This window comes from Frieseomelitta varia, unplaced genomic scaffold (assembly GCF_011392965.1).
Source record: "Frieseomelitta varia isolate USP_RPSP 00005682 unplaced genomic scaffold, Fvar_1.2 scaffold_392, whole genome shotgun sequence".
NCBI lineage: Eukaryota > Metazoa > Arthropoda > Insecta > Hymenoptera > Apidae > Frieseomelitta > Frieseomelitta varia.
In genome coordinates this window covers 42,726-58,314 of record NW_025110137.1, presented here as the reverse complement: position 1 = coordinate 58,314, position 15,589 = coordinate 42,726, and the positions used below count along the sequence as shown (strand labels likewise).

General features: G+C 32.1%; 1 protein-coding gene across 6 annotated transcripts in view; it reads left to right on the top strand.

The window, feature by feature from the left end:
• Positions 1-15,589, top strand: part of LOC122531340 (protein trachealess) — a 282,905-nt gene that overhangs the window by 241,692 nt on the left and 25,624 nt on the right. The window lies entirely within an intron of this gene.

Sequence of the window (15,589 nt, the reverse complement as noted above, 5' to 3'; positions counted from 1 at the left end):
TTTCGAGAGTTATAGCGCCCAATAGTTTCAACGAGCTGCAAACTATTAATACTATTAATTGTATTGCTTGGTAGATGAAATAAATTTAGGTCTTATTTTTTTTTTTTTTTTAGTTATGCATTATGGTAATATAAAAATACATAAAAATCTACAACCTAGTGATTACAAATGTTCATCGGGAAATTCGAAAATGCAATAATAATGCAAAAATCCAGTATGCTTGTAATAATCGGAGAATATATGAAATATTAGAAGTGAATGACACAAATTTATATTATTGTATGTTTATAAAAGCTGCAGTCTAGTGAAATACAATTCTATTAGAATACACCAACAGTTTCATTGGTTTTTCAAATTTTATCAGACAAAACGATCTTTGAAACTATTTTTGCTATAATTTCATTAATTCGGGAAATTTTATTGCAGAACTATCATCGAAAATGATTTCGTATAAAATTGTCTTTATAAATATTGATTTATTCACTTCTATCAGAGCACATTATAATTTAGCACTTGAAGCTTTATTAAATTGAGAGTGATTTCGATAGATGTACACATAAATATATTAGTGTACATTCATTATAAGTTTATTAGAAGTGATTTTAATAATTTAAAGCCAAATTAGTTCACAAATGATGATTCAAAATGTTAAAAGTTTGTTGAAAATAGTTTCAATAATTTGCAACTGAATTGCAATAGAAACTTGTTGCTTTATTAAATTGAGAGTGATTTCGACAGATGTACACATAAATTTATTACTGTACATCCATTATAAGTTTATTAGAAGTGATTTTAATAATTTGAAGCCAAATTAGTTGACAAATGATGATTCAAACTGTTAAAAGTTTGTTGAAAGTAGTTTCAATAATTTGCAACTGAATTGCAATAGAAACATGCTGCTTTGTTAAATTGAGAATGATTTCGATAGATGTACACATAAATATATTAATGTACATTCATTATAAGTTTATTAGAAGTGATTTTAATAATTTGAAGCCAAATTAGTTGACAAATGATGATTCAAACTGTTAAAAGTTTGTTGAAAGTAGTTTCAATAATTTGCAACTGAATTGCAATAGAAACATGCTGCTTTGATAAATTGGAAGATCATATTCACTATTTTACATTCGCTTTCAATAAATAGAGAATTAGTACGGGAATTCTTTGTCCAGCAATGATTACTTTTATCGTGTTTCCATAATTCTTTTGTAATCAAAGAAATTTGTAATTTTTATCTGTAATGATAATAAAAAGATTTCTTGGAGCATGAAAAATGTTCCAAATGTTTTGATACTTTTAGTGACTACTTATTAATACTAGCTTTCGCAAAATTTTGCATTCCAAATAATCAAAATAAAATGATGTTATCGCATTTTACAACCGTGCTTGTGAGGTCATTTTTTTGTTTTAAAATCTTGTCTTTTAAAACGTTAATACAATCATCTAACAAATGATTCTTTAATCTTCTACAAGTCACCCAATTTTCGCGTATTCGATGTCTGGCCAATGATATCCTACTCTACTTAAAGCAGCCACACGCGTAACCTATCGTACCATAACATGTATCAGCAATTATCAAACTTACTTATTGTTTAGATTTTATCAAAACTTGCTCAGAATTAATCTTCTTGTTCCTCATTTGTTCAGATTTGACTCTTCCCCGTATATTCACTATTCAAATCACAGAATCACTTCAACGTTCCAAGAAACAAACCTTCTCCTTTCCAAATATCCTTTCAATGTTCCAAATCTTTGAACTCGCATTATTCTTTTTATTTCTTCTTTGTGTATCTCTTCTTATGTCGAATATTAAAATCAAATATTTAAAATATTTAAAAGAAATATTAAAATATTTAAAAAGAATCACTCAGAAAATAACTATTGAAATTACAACATTTATGTAGACGGAACATCAGAGTTCAAAGAAATTAACCTTCGTTCTCCACGAGTGATAAAAAATTAACAAAATTACATCGAACACTTGATTAAATATTCAAAAACAATCCATATTTGAAAGATGCTTATTGAAATATAGCGACTCCCATTAATATTCGGTCACTGAAAATTTAAACCACTATAGTTCTGTAAAAAAGAAATGGTAGAACAATAAACCTGGGCTCATTTTAAAGCTTGAAGCTTTTAATCTCATTCCGAAATGTTTTCTTTTCGAAAATGCTACAAATTGTCACAATATGTTGAAACATTGAAAAATTCTTTTCGTGACTAAAACTACGATAGATCTGAAAATTAAAAACCTACTCTTTAATAACCCCTGAAAAGTTTGATATATGATTTCTTTTTTGCTATTTTATTGAACTTGAGCGACGAAAATTCAAGAAATCGTGACATTTTCGCCTAATGTTCAATAAATTCACATAAATCCTACTCTCGCATTTAAGTCGATTTCACACTGTGATCTTGTTTTCTCCAATTTTGTCTAACATTGGGATAATTTGCTCTGAACATGTTACAATTATGTTCCAACATACCTGCACGCATTTTCAAGAAGACAGTATAATTAAAAAATAATGTACTATCTGTCAAATTGAAAGCAAATCCTATTTACAATTCTGAATCAACCATGTGTTGAAAAAAATATGTATTGCACGTTACATCTTAAGAATAACTGATACCTTCTTCTTCTTCTTCTTCTTCTTCTTCTTCTTCAATTTTTCTTTAATGTCGCATCGACAGCGAGGTCATTAGATATGTGTGTAGTAGTTTATGTTTTTGAGATATTTTAATACTCTTTGTATGTCGATTTTGAAAAGTCAGATTTATATTTGCGTTGATTCCGTATTTCTGTCTTTGAATTTCTGTGGTTTGGCATTCGTGCACTATGTGGGTTATTGTTAGTGAATGGTTATTGCAATGAGTGCAGGTTTCTTGATTTTGTGCTCATGTGTCAGCTTGGTATGACCAGTTCTTAGGCGTATGATAATTATTCCTTCTCTCCTGTTATTAAGGTTTGGTGTTTGCCAAGTGAAAGTCTTGGATACTAATTGGGTGCTTTTAGTTGTTTTCCATGTATTGTTCCATTCATTTTTTGCTACTTTTTTGCAATGAATTATTTGGTCGTCGCAGAGGATTGGAAGATGATTGCGATTGTTAGCAAGTGAGGGCCTAATACCTATAATAACTAATAATAATAATCTAAAATAAGAACTAATACCTACAATATGAATTTATAAGAAAAATGTGCTAGACTCGGTCTTGCAGTAACTTTTTCATTAGCCACTTGCGCTGGCAATTGATTGCGGACCGTAACGAGTGACCAAAAACCGTAAACGATAATTCGTCGCTCTCCTTTCCTCTCGAGCCTCGTCGGTATGATATCACTGGACAGCGATGATATTGAGAAGTAATAAATTTATTATTTATTTTGCCTATTTTCTTGTACTTTAAATATACTTAAAAAACTGAGAAAATATTACAATTCTGGGACAAAAAAAAAGATTCTCAACGTTGCTTGTCAACACGCGAGAGATTAAAATGCAACATCCACCAACGTGAATGTGCATAATATCCACCATAAAATATATTCCGTAATCGTCCTTCAAGTTACACGCAGACCCAGAACGGGAACGGGTCAGAGTTGGAGAAAAAAAACGAAATTAAACCCCCTCCTCGTCAATAATTCTCGCGCCAGCTAGAAATCGGCGGATGAAAAGTCCAACGACGCGGCTCGATCGAAAGGATCATCGTCTCCGGTAACCTCGTCAGGGATCCTCTGCTGAATTATTGATGGCCGGCACTTAGCACGGCCGAGAAACACGAGGATCCTTATGTGTCCGAGTATTGCCACCCTTCAAACGATATGGCTAAGGATACAGCGCCCCACGCCGGCTGGTTTACGGGGGCCGGTGTTCTTCTATCCCCGTGTCCCGTGGGACCCGCGAGGGGAGGGGGGTCCAGGCTGCCGCCCAATTTCAACAAATTTGACCGAAAGTTCCGCGTAATTTTATTTTCGCACTTCTGCAGACACGCCGGCGAAGTATACGCTGGCCAGCATCTACCGATATATACCTCTGGGGAGAAAACGAACGCCCTCGTCCGAACGGTCCTTCCCTTTCCTTTATCTTTGCACAATCAGCAGCGGAAGCCGCCTCTAATCGCACTTTGGCCCGCGTTCCGTGACCAAGCTGCTCTCCGGCGATCGCGTCGGAATTTTTCTTTCTATACGTACGTTTGTACGTTTACTCTCTTTCGTTTTTCGGTTTCCTGGGCGATTTCTTTTTTAGGGAATTCTTCGTCGACGAGGTCTGGTTCTTGGATTAATTCAAGCGTGCGAAAATACTAGTGAAATTAACGCGCGAGCCGTTTATTTCGAAAGCGGCCCCCGTGTCCATAAGCTAGGTGTTTCATAACATTTGCACGTTATGTTCTACGTTATGTTTTCATTTTTACAACAAACTGCAACTAACGTGTTTGAAAGCGATAAGATTTTGTACACAGAGAAGTGGGTGATGAAAATTTTTATTTCGAAAGTGGCTTAAGTTTCAATTTAAGAGTTACGAGGTTGCCAATATGAAGTGTATTACATCCCTTAAGTCATAAAAAAAGTGTAATTTAAAAATGAAACACAAATTTGACGAAATAAGAACGTATGCTAACATTTCTTTGCGTCGTATATATTTCAAAATAATAAAAATTGAAAAATTATAAAAAATTGTAAAATATATAAATATAAATTTAAATTATAAAATATATAAATATAAATATAAGTTAAAATAAATATATAAAATATTTTTTATATAAATTATAAAATTATGAAAAATTATAAAATTTTATATTTAAAATTGATGATAATTGAAATAAATAAACATAATAAGAAACATAGCAAATAACACGTAATAAACTTACAAAATAATAAAATTATTCTGTGCATGACATCATATCTCACAGCCTGCTCCGAAATTAATTTATTTTAATTTAATCGTCGTCTTCCGAGTTGAATCTCAATTTCTGATTGAAACCTGAAAGAATGTAAAGATCGTAGGTGCATGGAACGATGGAAAATATTTTTCCTCGTTTATGTTTCCTACGTACGTATTAATCAAAGTCAGTGGGGTTTCGTTCTGAAAAGGTATCGTTCATTTCGTTGCATTAGCACACAACGAGCAACGATTAAGGCTGCAGATTTTTTTTTTTTTGCAATTCGAATGCAGGCAACACCGTTGTTGCCTTGCAAGGTGTTAGAAGTGAACTACGTTTAAAATGAATTGAAAGAAAAAATAAGCACGCAGTTTTTTTCAAGGATGAGTCACGATTAATGCCGACGCGACGTTCTGACGGGCAACGTCAAACGCATCGCAATTGACATCGCCTGATTTGCATGATTAGAAATTAAAATTCAACGGAGCTAGGTCTCGAATGATTGTCAAAAAAAAAAAAAAAAGAAACCTGAATAAATGAAACAAATATAAAACTACTAATTGAAAGCGACTGTGAAAATTCTTTTACAAATATCTAGATTTGTCTTAGTAAGTGACAACAATTGTTCCAATTGATTTTATTTCAAATTACGAATGACAATGGACATTTTTTTTTTAGCAAATTTCAAAATTTTAGTAAGCAGTATCAATTTTATTTTAAATTGCGAGTAATTTAATTAGAGTATCGTTATTAGATGGACGTTCTAAGCGTCGTTGTGTTTTCGCAGCAATTCGAAAGCTCGTTTTTTTTTTTTTTTTTTTAATCTTTAACAGCGACGAAAAGAGAGAATGTAACCCGCATGTATGCTAACTGGCAACCTTTCTCATTTCCACTTTCCAATTGATTATTAAAGTTGTGCATAGAATTTCTCCTCTATACACAATTAGGCGTATACAATTACTATGCGATTACTACGTGATTGCTATGCAACGCGTGCAGCCGTCTGCAGTACAGACGCCTGACAATATATTATAGCGTTTCACCTGGAAAACTAACCTATATCTTCTCTTCTCCCTGAAAATAATACTCAAAAATTCGATCCATCGGTCAGAAACAAAAAAAAAAAAAATGTTTACTCCACTCTTCGTCTAGTCAACGTTACTCAAATTATTTTATTAATTATTCTCGAAGGGGTCTAATTAAACTACAATGCGAACAACATATATTCTTAGTAAACTACAATAATATCAAAGCTTAAAAATTAGTCTAACAATAATATTTATCAATTATTTATATTAACATTTAGTCAATATTATTTCAATTAAATTAATTAAATCAAAAACCAATGTTTCACGACCACTTCTTTCGTCGTTTCTTCCTCCTGCTTTACACAGAACGCAACTCTCGGCCGCGTGTGTCGTCTCTTTCGATAAAAATCGAACGCGCGGCGTGTTTATTCGACGGAAGGCATTCGTCGAAATTCACACGTCGAGGGCGCGGGTAGCCGGGCTTTTTCCCCAGGTGGAAACTCGAAAAAAGAAAGCGATCAGACCGTCCTGTCTGGGAGGAGCGACTGTTCGACGTAACTCACGACGGTGTGCCCGCATTTTAGTAAGCATCGTTGCACGCGGTCCCGTATGCGATGCACGTAGCACGCTCGTTTCTGCATTCGCCGTCGTAAAAAGTCAGTGCGCGCGACCGTGTTCCTATCCCAAATTCCAACGGAACCCTTGAACCGATACGAGCAGTAAAAAAAGAAAAAAAAAAAAAAGAAAGAAAAAAAGACTGTGCGTTCGCTTATTGCTCGTCCGACAAGCTCGCTCGACGATGGAACGATGGGATTTCGTATTAACGAATGATACGGCACACGATCGTGCATTTGCATGAGAAAGCTCGTCGAACTCGTAAAAATTTCACTCGACGTCTTCAAAATTATTATCTTCACTCGTGCAACAACGTTCCCCGTTACGTTACTATTAACGCACATATCGAGAATATTTCGCCCAAAAACTAGCAATATTTTCACAGTTTTAAGTACACTGAAGTATAACGCAGGCAAAACAAATAATAAATTTGTTAAATTACTTGTCAATAATTTCTGTTCAGTGATATCGATCCATACTGACGAGTTCGAAAGGGAAAGACAAGCGACGAGTTGTAAAATATATACGGATCGGTCGCTCGTTATGGTCCGCGAACCAGTTACTAGCGCAAGGGGTTGATATCGAATTGCCCTATTTGCTCTTCGTCAAATTTGACGTAATGATAAAAAATTTATTTCATGTGGCAATGAATAATAAAGTCGCAGTGTCGATGACAAAAGTTAACACACAATTGATTTATTAATATATACATGATAATATATGATGAGCCAATGTTGATATTATTAGTGAAGAAATAAGTGGTGAAATTTGGAAATTCTTTTATCTCATTTATTCTAATTAATAGGCTACTAAATTTCTATATTCAGTTGTGTGTAAAATTCATCGTAAATCGTGATTTTATTTTCCTTTATTTTGTCTAATTAAATGCTAAACAAATGCGAAACTGAACAAATCCTTGTGATTATTCGTTTTGGCAGAACTCCGTTTGTTTGAACTAAATTTTGGTCAATGTAGGATTAGATGAACGTACATTTATTCGAACCTGAACTCCTGTTATATGAACGGAAAATCACTAAGGGGAAAATCGATGAACTCTATTGTGTGAATTTCTATTACATAGACTATTGGTCCTCCAGCAAGTTTATATAATTGGATTTCTACTGTGTATTCCAAAACTATAAATGTCCTTTATTTGATTGTGGTATAATGCATCAAATAGAGGACATTTATAGTTTTGGAACATACAATAGAATAATCAGTATAATAATAATCGACGTATAATAGTATAATAATAATAATCAGTATAATAATCAGAAGGCAATGTATTACTTGTTAAGGGATTTAAAAATGAACATTATTTGCAACTTGGAATTATACGTTATATATAGAAAAATCAGATATTAAATATGCTTGTGGAAACATGAGATTTTGTATAAAAAACGAACGAAAGAGGGATGAAACGAAATATACATACTTTATTGGAATCTCAATTATTATTAGATTGCGGATGTTCATGTACGTAAAATGTACAAAAATCATATGAAATATATAAATGTTCGTGACAGATATGCAAATAAGCACGAAAAACATAAAGAATTTGTAAATAATATGTTATGGTACATATCTAAACTAGTACAAAGGAAATTCAACAACTCGTGCATAATTGACATTACAATAAATTATTACTATATTATATTAATATAAATTGTATATTATATTAATATAAATTGTACAAATTATCATGATTATTCTATATTATTACAATATATTATAGGTTTTTCATATTTACAATACTCAATTATTAATATTTATCAGTTAACGTTAATTTGATAAAATTAGAACGCTGAAAAGGAACGTTATGCATTATGCGAATGCGTATTTATTTGTACAATACTGTCATTGTGTACATAATACTTGCTTATAACAACTTCTTTAATTATACACATAGTCGTCTATAATACAATAGTAATTAAATGCGAAAAAAATATTTAACATATAATGTGCACACGCTTTTATTAAAACATGCGAAACATGCGCAATATAATATGCAAAATAATAATTACACGTCGAAATATATTTTCACACGGAACATCCGCAGTCTGTTAATTATAATACATCAAATTCGCGTCTCCTTGAATTCGCCGAATTCTTCCTCGCACAATCACGAATCAACATCGAAGACCAGCCAATCTAAGAATAAATCCAATAAATCCCTGGCATAAAGAACCACTTTTAACACTCTTTAACTCTCGTTTCACCATACCTTCCCAAACCTGCTCTACCGACTGCAAATTACACCCCTATTCTCAAAAAGAAACTTCCAGGGCCCTCTCTCTCTCTCTCCCTCCCTCCCGCTCTCATCCTCTGGTGAAACTTTAAATTACCACCGGAGGTGGCCTCCTCTAAACGAGAAGAAAGAATCGCGACGATGGCGTCCCGTGGCAAATGAAATTTCCACCGTGGTCGACCGTGTTTCCGAATTCGTGTTCTCATTCGTCGCGTGCTTCGGCGAACAGATATTGTAGATCTAGAGAGAGAGAGAGAGAGAGAGAGAGAATGGAAAAGGGGGAATGGTGTCCGTGATTATCCCAGTGGGAGCAAGGATAGAAAGGAAGGAACGCTTCTTCCCGCGTTTGTGTCCACCGGGGGTGCGGTGGAAAGTAGTGGGAACGCTTGTAAAATGCGAAAACAAGACGGTGACCGAATGGCTGCATGGTCTTTCCATCCCCCTTCTTCCTTCCTTCCGGCCTTTACGACTTTTCAGCGACGGTTGTAATGGGGCTGCGTCGTGTTCCGGATGGCGTTCGCGCGATCAACGAAAAAAGGGGGGGAGGGATCCTCGTTTTACAGCCGTTAAGCGCGATAGCGGCACAATAAAAATCCCATCTTGTTTGCAACCCTTCCGCCTTCGCTAAATGGCGCGTTTAATTGCCGCGGGTTCTTTTTTTTTTTTTCCTTTTTTTTTTTTTTTTTTCTTCAAACCGTCGATGCTTCGAGTTCTTCATTAACCGCTTGCGCCGGCAACTGACTGCGGACCGTAACGAGTGACCAAAAACCGTATACAGTATGCACGTTGCTGAAAAAGTAATACATTTATCATTTTGCCTGGGTTATACTTAAATATAGTTAAAACTGCGAAAATTATTGCAATTTTGGAAAAGAAGTGAAGATAAATTGAAAGATTCAGTTACAGTTTTTTTGCTTTGAAATGTTCAATTTTATCAATTGTTCATTTATAGATTGCAATCTAACTTCTAAAGATTCAATAATACACACACACATATATATATATATATATTTTGTGTGTGTGTGTATATATATATATATTGTTCAACAATATATTTTTAATTAATTTTATACATGTATATTATTTACTTATTTATTTATTTTTATGTGTATATATACATATTGTTGAACAATTTATTTTTAGATTTTCAAAAATCTTTTGATAATTTAACTTCAGAAAATTCAGTTTTGTGCATTTTCTGATGATCTGATTTTTAAAATTCAATTTTACGTAATCTTCAGTACTCTGACTTTGAAAAATTTCGTTGCGTATTTTCTCTGATAATTTCAATATCGCTAAACCAACATAAAAAATCACTCTTTAACTTATTCCTAATCTCTAACAAATTTTAATCTCTAACAACTTGAATTGTTCAAGAAAATTTCCATATATATTCCGTATATATATTGTGCATCCAATTCCAGTAGTTGGTACAGAGCGGATCGATCACGCAATACAAATTAATGATGGCGAACGCGTGAAAATATTCAGTGTTATGTGTGTCAAGGTAGTTGTTAAGGATCATTCAAGGCTGGAATTGGATTACCGCCCCATGTTTAATTCATTTTAACCGCCACGGTGCCTCATAAAATTATGAAATTGCAATTTAGTCACTTTCACAGCAACACTTTAATACCGAAATGCATGACGCACGTATTTTCTTTACATAATTTCAATCATGTAATTTACTTTCAATTCAGATCGTTGATCGTCAATATCCATTATAGTACTTCTTCAGTACGTCTTTTTTATAATCTAGATCTACAGATCTTACGTTTTCACCTAATTACTAACTACAGTTTCAACCAGGAGCAGACGAAAGATAAAAGATTAAAATCTTTGTTTCAATAATAATTTCGTTTGAAACATGAGAAACTTTATACAAAGAAAGGTACAATCTGCAATTTCACACAAAAGAAATAGACGATCTTATAATAAAATTCATGGAGCACTTTTTTCATTAAGCTTTACGTTTCATTATCGCAATACGAAATTTTTGCATACGAAATGATACAAAATTTAATATAAATAGGTATTTGGACATAATTAATTAGTGTGTACGTATAGAAGACATGTGCAATATAATAATATGCAGTTACAATAGAAAGTCAATAATTCGAACCAATTATTAGTCAATAATTATTCCAATTTGTAACTATAGAAATTAAATCCAAAATTACTTATGGAATGCAACAGTCATTGTAACATAGTAGTATATATTAATCTCTGAAAAAATAATTTTTCAGCAAGAACATATGGTTCCATTTCTAAAAATTGATAGACATATCATTAATTCGGATAATTGAACTAAGTTAGGCAGAAATAACTAATTAATTAAATACAATATAATTTTGTCACCTCTATTTTAAAAACTTACAAACTTACGCAACAACTCTTACATTATATACTTGTTAAAAAATATCAAAAGACAGTATCATTCTAAACTTTCATATCTACTCACTACATTTATTATAGTCTATATTCTTCTGGCTATACTATTCACTACTAAATAACACATACATAAAACAAACACAAAAATATATTCAATAGAAACAAAGCTCTTGAATTAAAAACCTTTACGCTAGATTTACTCATTTTTGGATCGTTGAGGGTTGCTAACGAAATTTAACCCTAATTGACGCTCACTCTTATAGAGATTAATTTCCTAGAAACAAGCAAGTCAACCAAATATACTAAATACAAAATATTCTACTGATTATACTATTCACTACTAAATAACAGATACATAAAACAAACACAAAAATATATCCAATAAAAACAAAGCTCTTGAATTAAAATCTTTACGCTAGATTTACTCATTTTTAGATCGTTGAAGGTTGCTAACGAAATTTAACCCTAATTGACGCTCACTCTTATAGAGATTAATTTCCTAGAAACAAGCAAGTCAACCAAATATAATAAATACAAAATATTCTGATTATACTATTCACTATTAAATAACAGATACATAAAACAAACACAAAAATATATCCAATAGAAACAAAGCTCTTGAATTAAAAACCTTTACGCTAGATTTACTCATTTTTGGATCGTTGAGGGTTGCTAACGAAATTTAACCCTAATTGACGCTCACTCTTACAGAGATTAATTTCCTAGAAACAAGCAAGTATAACAGATAGTATGCACAAAATAAGAGACACCTCTGAAGACAATTTTTATCGCTCCATTATAATAATTTCGAACCGAAACCCATTCTCACCCCCTGTGCGCCGCGCGAAAATAGTATCGTCGTCGGCATAAATTCACCATGATCGAACGCTCGGTTCAGAACAGGTCTTTGGTTCGGCGAACACGGCCACCGATTGCTCCCTGGTTGACAAAAGGTTAATGACCGTGACGAGTAGAGGGAGGAACGGGTTTCGAATAATGCGGATTACATTCCCATTGGCCGGCGTTTAATGTTTAAATGCAAAACCGGAATCGAGGGGCAGTCCACGGGGCGTGGTTAATGTTACGTCGACATTCACCCAGATACATTCGGCTGGCATGTCAGCAAACACAGGCATGATAGCGTTTGAATAATGTATGCCAGCCGAGCGGGTGGCCGCTTTTGCCGCGCGTTTGCGATCTGGCGATCGCGGCCGCTCGCCGCCACGCCTATATACTCGCCTGTCCATTTGCAAACTGTCGACAAATCGACGAAAATAATTAGTTGTTTCTGTAGCTTTATTAGAAATTAATTATTGCCAGGCATTTCAACGTTGGGGCAATTCGAGTTGACGGAACCACCAACGATTAATGCCTCTTCGACGTTCACGCCCTGGATGAAATTTCGCTGACAAATCTTTTGTGGCGAATTTTTATCCATTCTGAAAAATCTTTTCATCCCCGTTGGTTCTTTATGTATCGTTATAAAATTTTTTATGTTAATTTGTAGCACGTAGATAGATAGGAATAGGTTTTTTTTGAACTCGTCGGTATGATATCACTGGATCGAAATTACCGAGAAGTTAAGTATATTTAAATATACTTAAACCTGAGAAAATTTATTTACAAAGGATATGAATAAACAAAATATACGAGCGAAATAAATTCCATCCAAATTGCGGTTTCTCCGAGGGTTGAAATATGATATAAGCGTCTATACGAAGCAGTACTTTAAATATACCACCAAACGAATTAGAGACGACTGCGTCCTAAATTTTTAAACTTTTGTTTATTTCCGGCGTAAAGTGAAATAAAACGAGATGAAAGTTGTTAAGAATTACAGTGTCGCGACGCCGAGAGACGAAACGAGTTTCTAAATTCAACGCTTTTCGTTAACCAGTTGCGCTGGCAGCTGATTGCGGACCATAACGAGCGACCAGAACACCGTGTACAATACATTCGTCGCTTTCCTTCTGAACATTCGTCGTTATGATATCACTGGATAGAAATTACTGCGAAGCAGTTTAACAAATTTATTATTCGCTTTGCCTGCGTTCTACCTCAGTATACTTAAAACTGTGAATATATTGCAATTTCGGGCGAAATATTCTCGTCATTCCAGCCAACCAAGAAGTTAATAAAATTTATTACGCTTGTATTCTTTATTGTATTATTAAGTTTTCCTTGCAGCTTGCACTTCAACTTCGTTTGGTACAAATATTATACTTTCTTGTCGGTAGTATAGTCCCGTCGTTAACCTTTGGGTGAACTTGCCGTGGAATCGAAAAATAAGTCACCCAAAGGGTGCTACGTACTCTAGGTCAATAGCTGTATTATAACGCGATTGCCGGTTAATTCGTTGCTGGCATATCAAATACGGGAGTCCTTGCGGAAGGGCTACGCGAAACGAATATCTTATGGCTACCGACGAATATGCGCGTAGCTGAATTTCGGATAGGAAATCGAAGATTCGTTTCGATTCCGAATGCGTGGACGGTTACGCGCTTCGATTTGTCGTAAACTTGTAGAAACAACCGCGCTAACATCGTACAGAATTATACCGTGGATTCTGCGGCATCGGTTATAAAAGAGAAACGAAAACGGAATAAACTCGATGTTTTATCAAACGTCGTCTCTCTGCCGTGAGAGTAACATATATAAAATGAATACTTGTCATTAGAATCGTTGGCGATTAGCTTGTATCTGTCTATATAATATTATGTTCATATACTATTAATATTATGTAATATTATAATATCATATTAATATATAGTATAGTATATTATTATATTATAAATAGTATAGTATACTATTATGGTATATTATAGTATAATAATATTGTAATATAATATTAATGTATATAGTATTATAATTATAATATATTATATTAATAGTATAATATAGTGTTTTATGAAAAGTTATTCAAATTATCTTTAAAGTTATACATATATCATTTCATAAATGATAAAATTTCGATAAAAAAATTATGAATTATTCAGTTTGACTGATTTCAATATTAAATACTAATATATCTATGAAACTATACTATATTGTAGTATATATTATATGATATATTTATGATACTATACTATATTATAGTATATATTATAGTATAGTATAGTATAATAATATTGTAATATAATATTAATATATATAGTATTATAATTATAATATATTATATTAATAGTATAATATAGTGTTTTATGAAAAGTTATTCAAATCTTTAAAGTTATACATATATCGTTTCATAAATGATAAAATTTCAATGAAAAAATTATGAATTATTCAGTTTGACTGATGATTACTCTGATTTCAATATTAAATACTAATATATCTATGAAACTATACTATATTGTAATATATATTATATAATATATCTATGATACTATACTATATTATAGTATATATTATAGTATAGTATACCATTAATATAGTATACTATACTATATTATAGTATACTATTATAGTATATTATAGTATAGTATATATACTATAATACTATTATAGTATAATAATATTGTAATATAATATTAATATATATAGTATTATAATTATAATATATTATATTAATAGTATAATATAGTGTTTTATGAAAAGTTATTCAAATCTTTAAAGTTATACATATACCGTTTCATAAATGATAAAATTTCGATTAAAAAATTATGAATTATTCAGCTTGACTGATGACTACTCTGATTTCAATATTAAATACTAATATACCTATGAAACTTTGATGTTAAGATAGTAAAAGAGTAGACTAATGGAATAAAATGAATTTCATACAGTATTATTTAGTAGATTTTGTTTAGATAGTTTTTTTTTTGAAGTTATAAACAAACGTTACCGTTTCATTTTTATTACTTTAGCATTAATTTATTAATTTATTAAAGTATTGATAATATTATTTTAATGTTTGCTTATTATTAATATCATATCAATATTTCAATTTATTTGTGAAAGTCTTTTAAATCACTATTCAATAGACTATATCTATAACTAATAAACTACAGACGCAAACAATTAATTAGTTCTTTCAATAGTGATAAATTTAATTTATTTATTTTGCTGAAATGAACGATAACCCAGTACAACGATAACTGATATAACATAGAATAGTTTATACCTATCACAAATATAGTTATCACTGTATATTCAGAAATATTGATACAAGCTTCGTAGGCTTCAAATATATCGATACAATTGGTTTTAAAGTAAATAACACAATATCAATCCGTAAGTAGACTTGCGACGCTATTTCAATTTGAATAATTGAAGTTTTATTCTCGATTTATACTGAATCGACAAGTAAAAATAAATTTTCTTCTGTGGTATTAGAAATATAATGAAATAATAAAAGATCACGCGCATGCATCTTCAATGACATTAATAAATATAGTACAGTTATATTATATTAATTTAATTTGAAATTAATTTA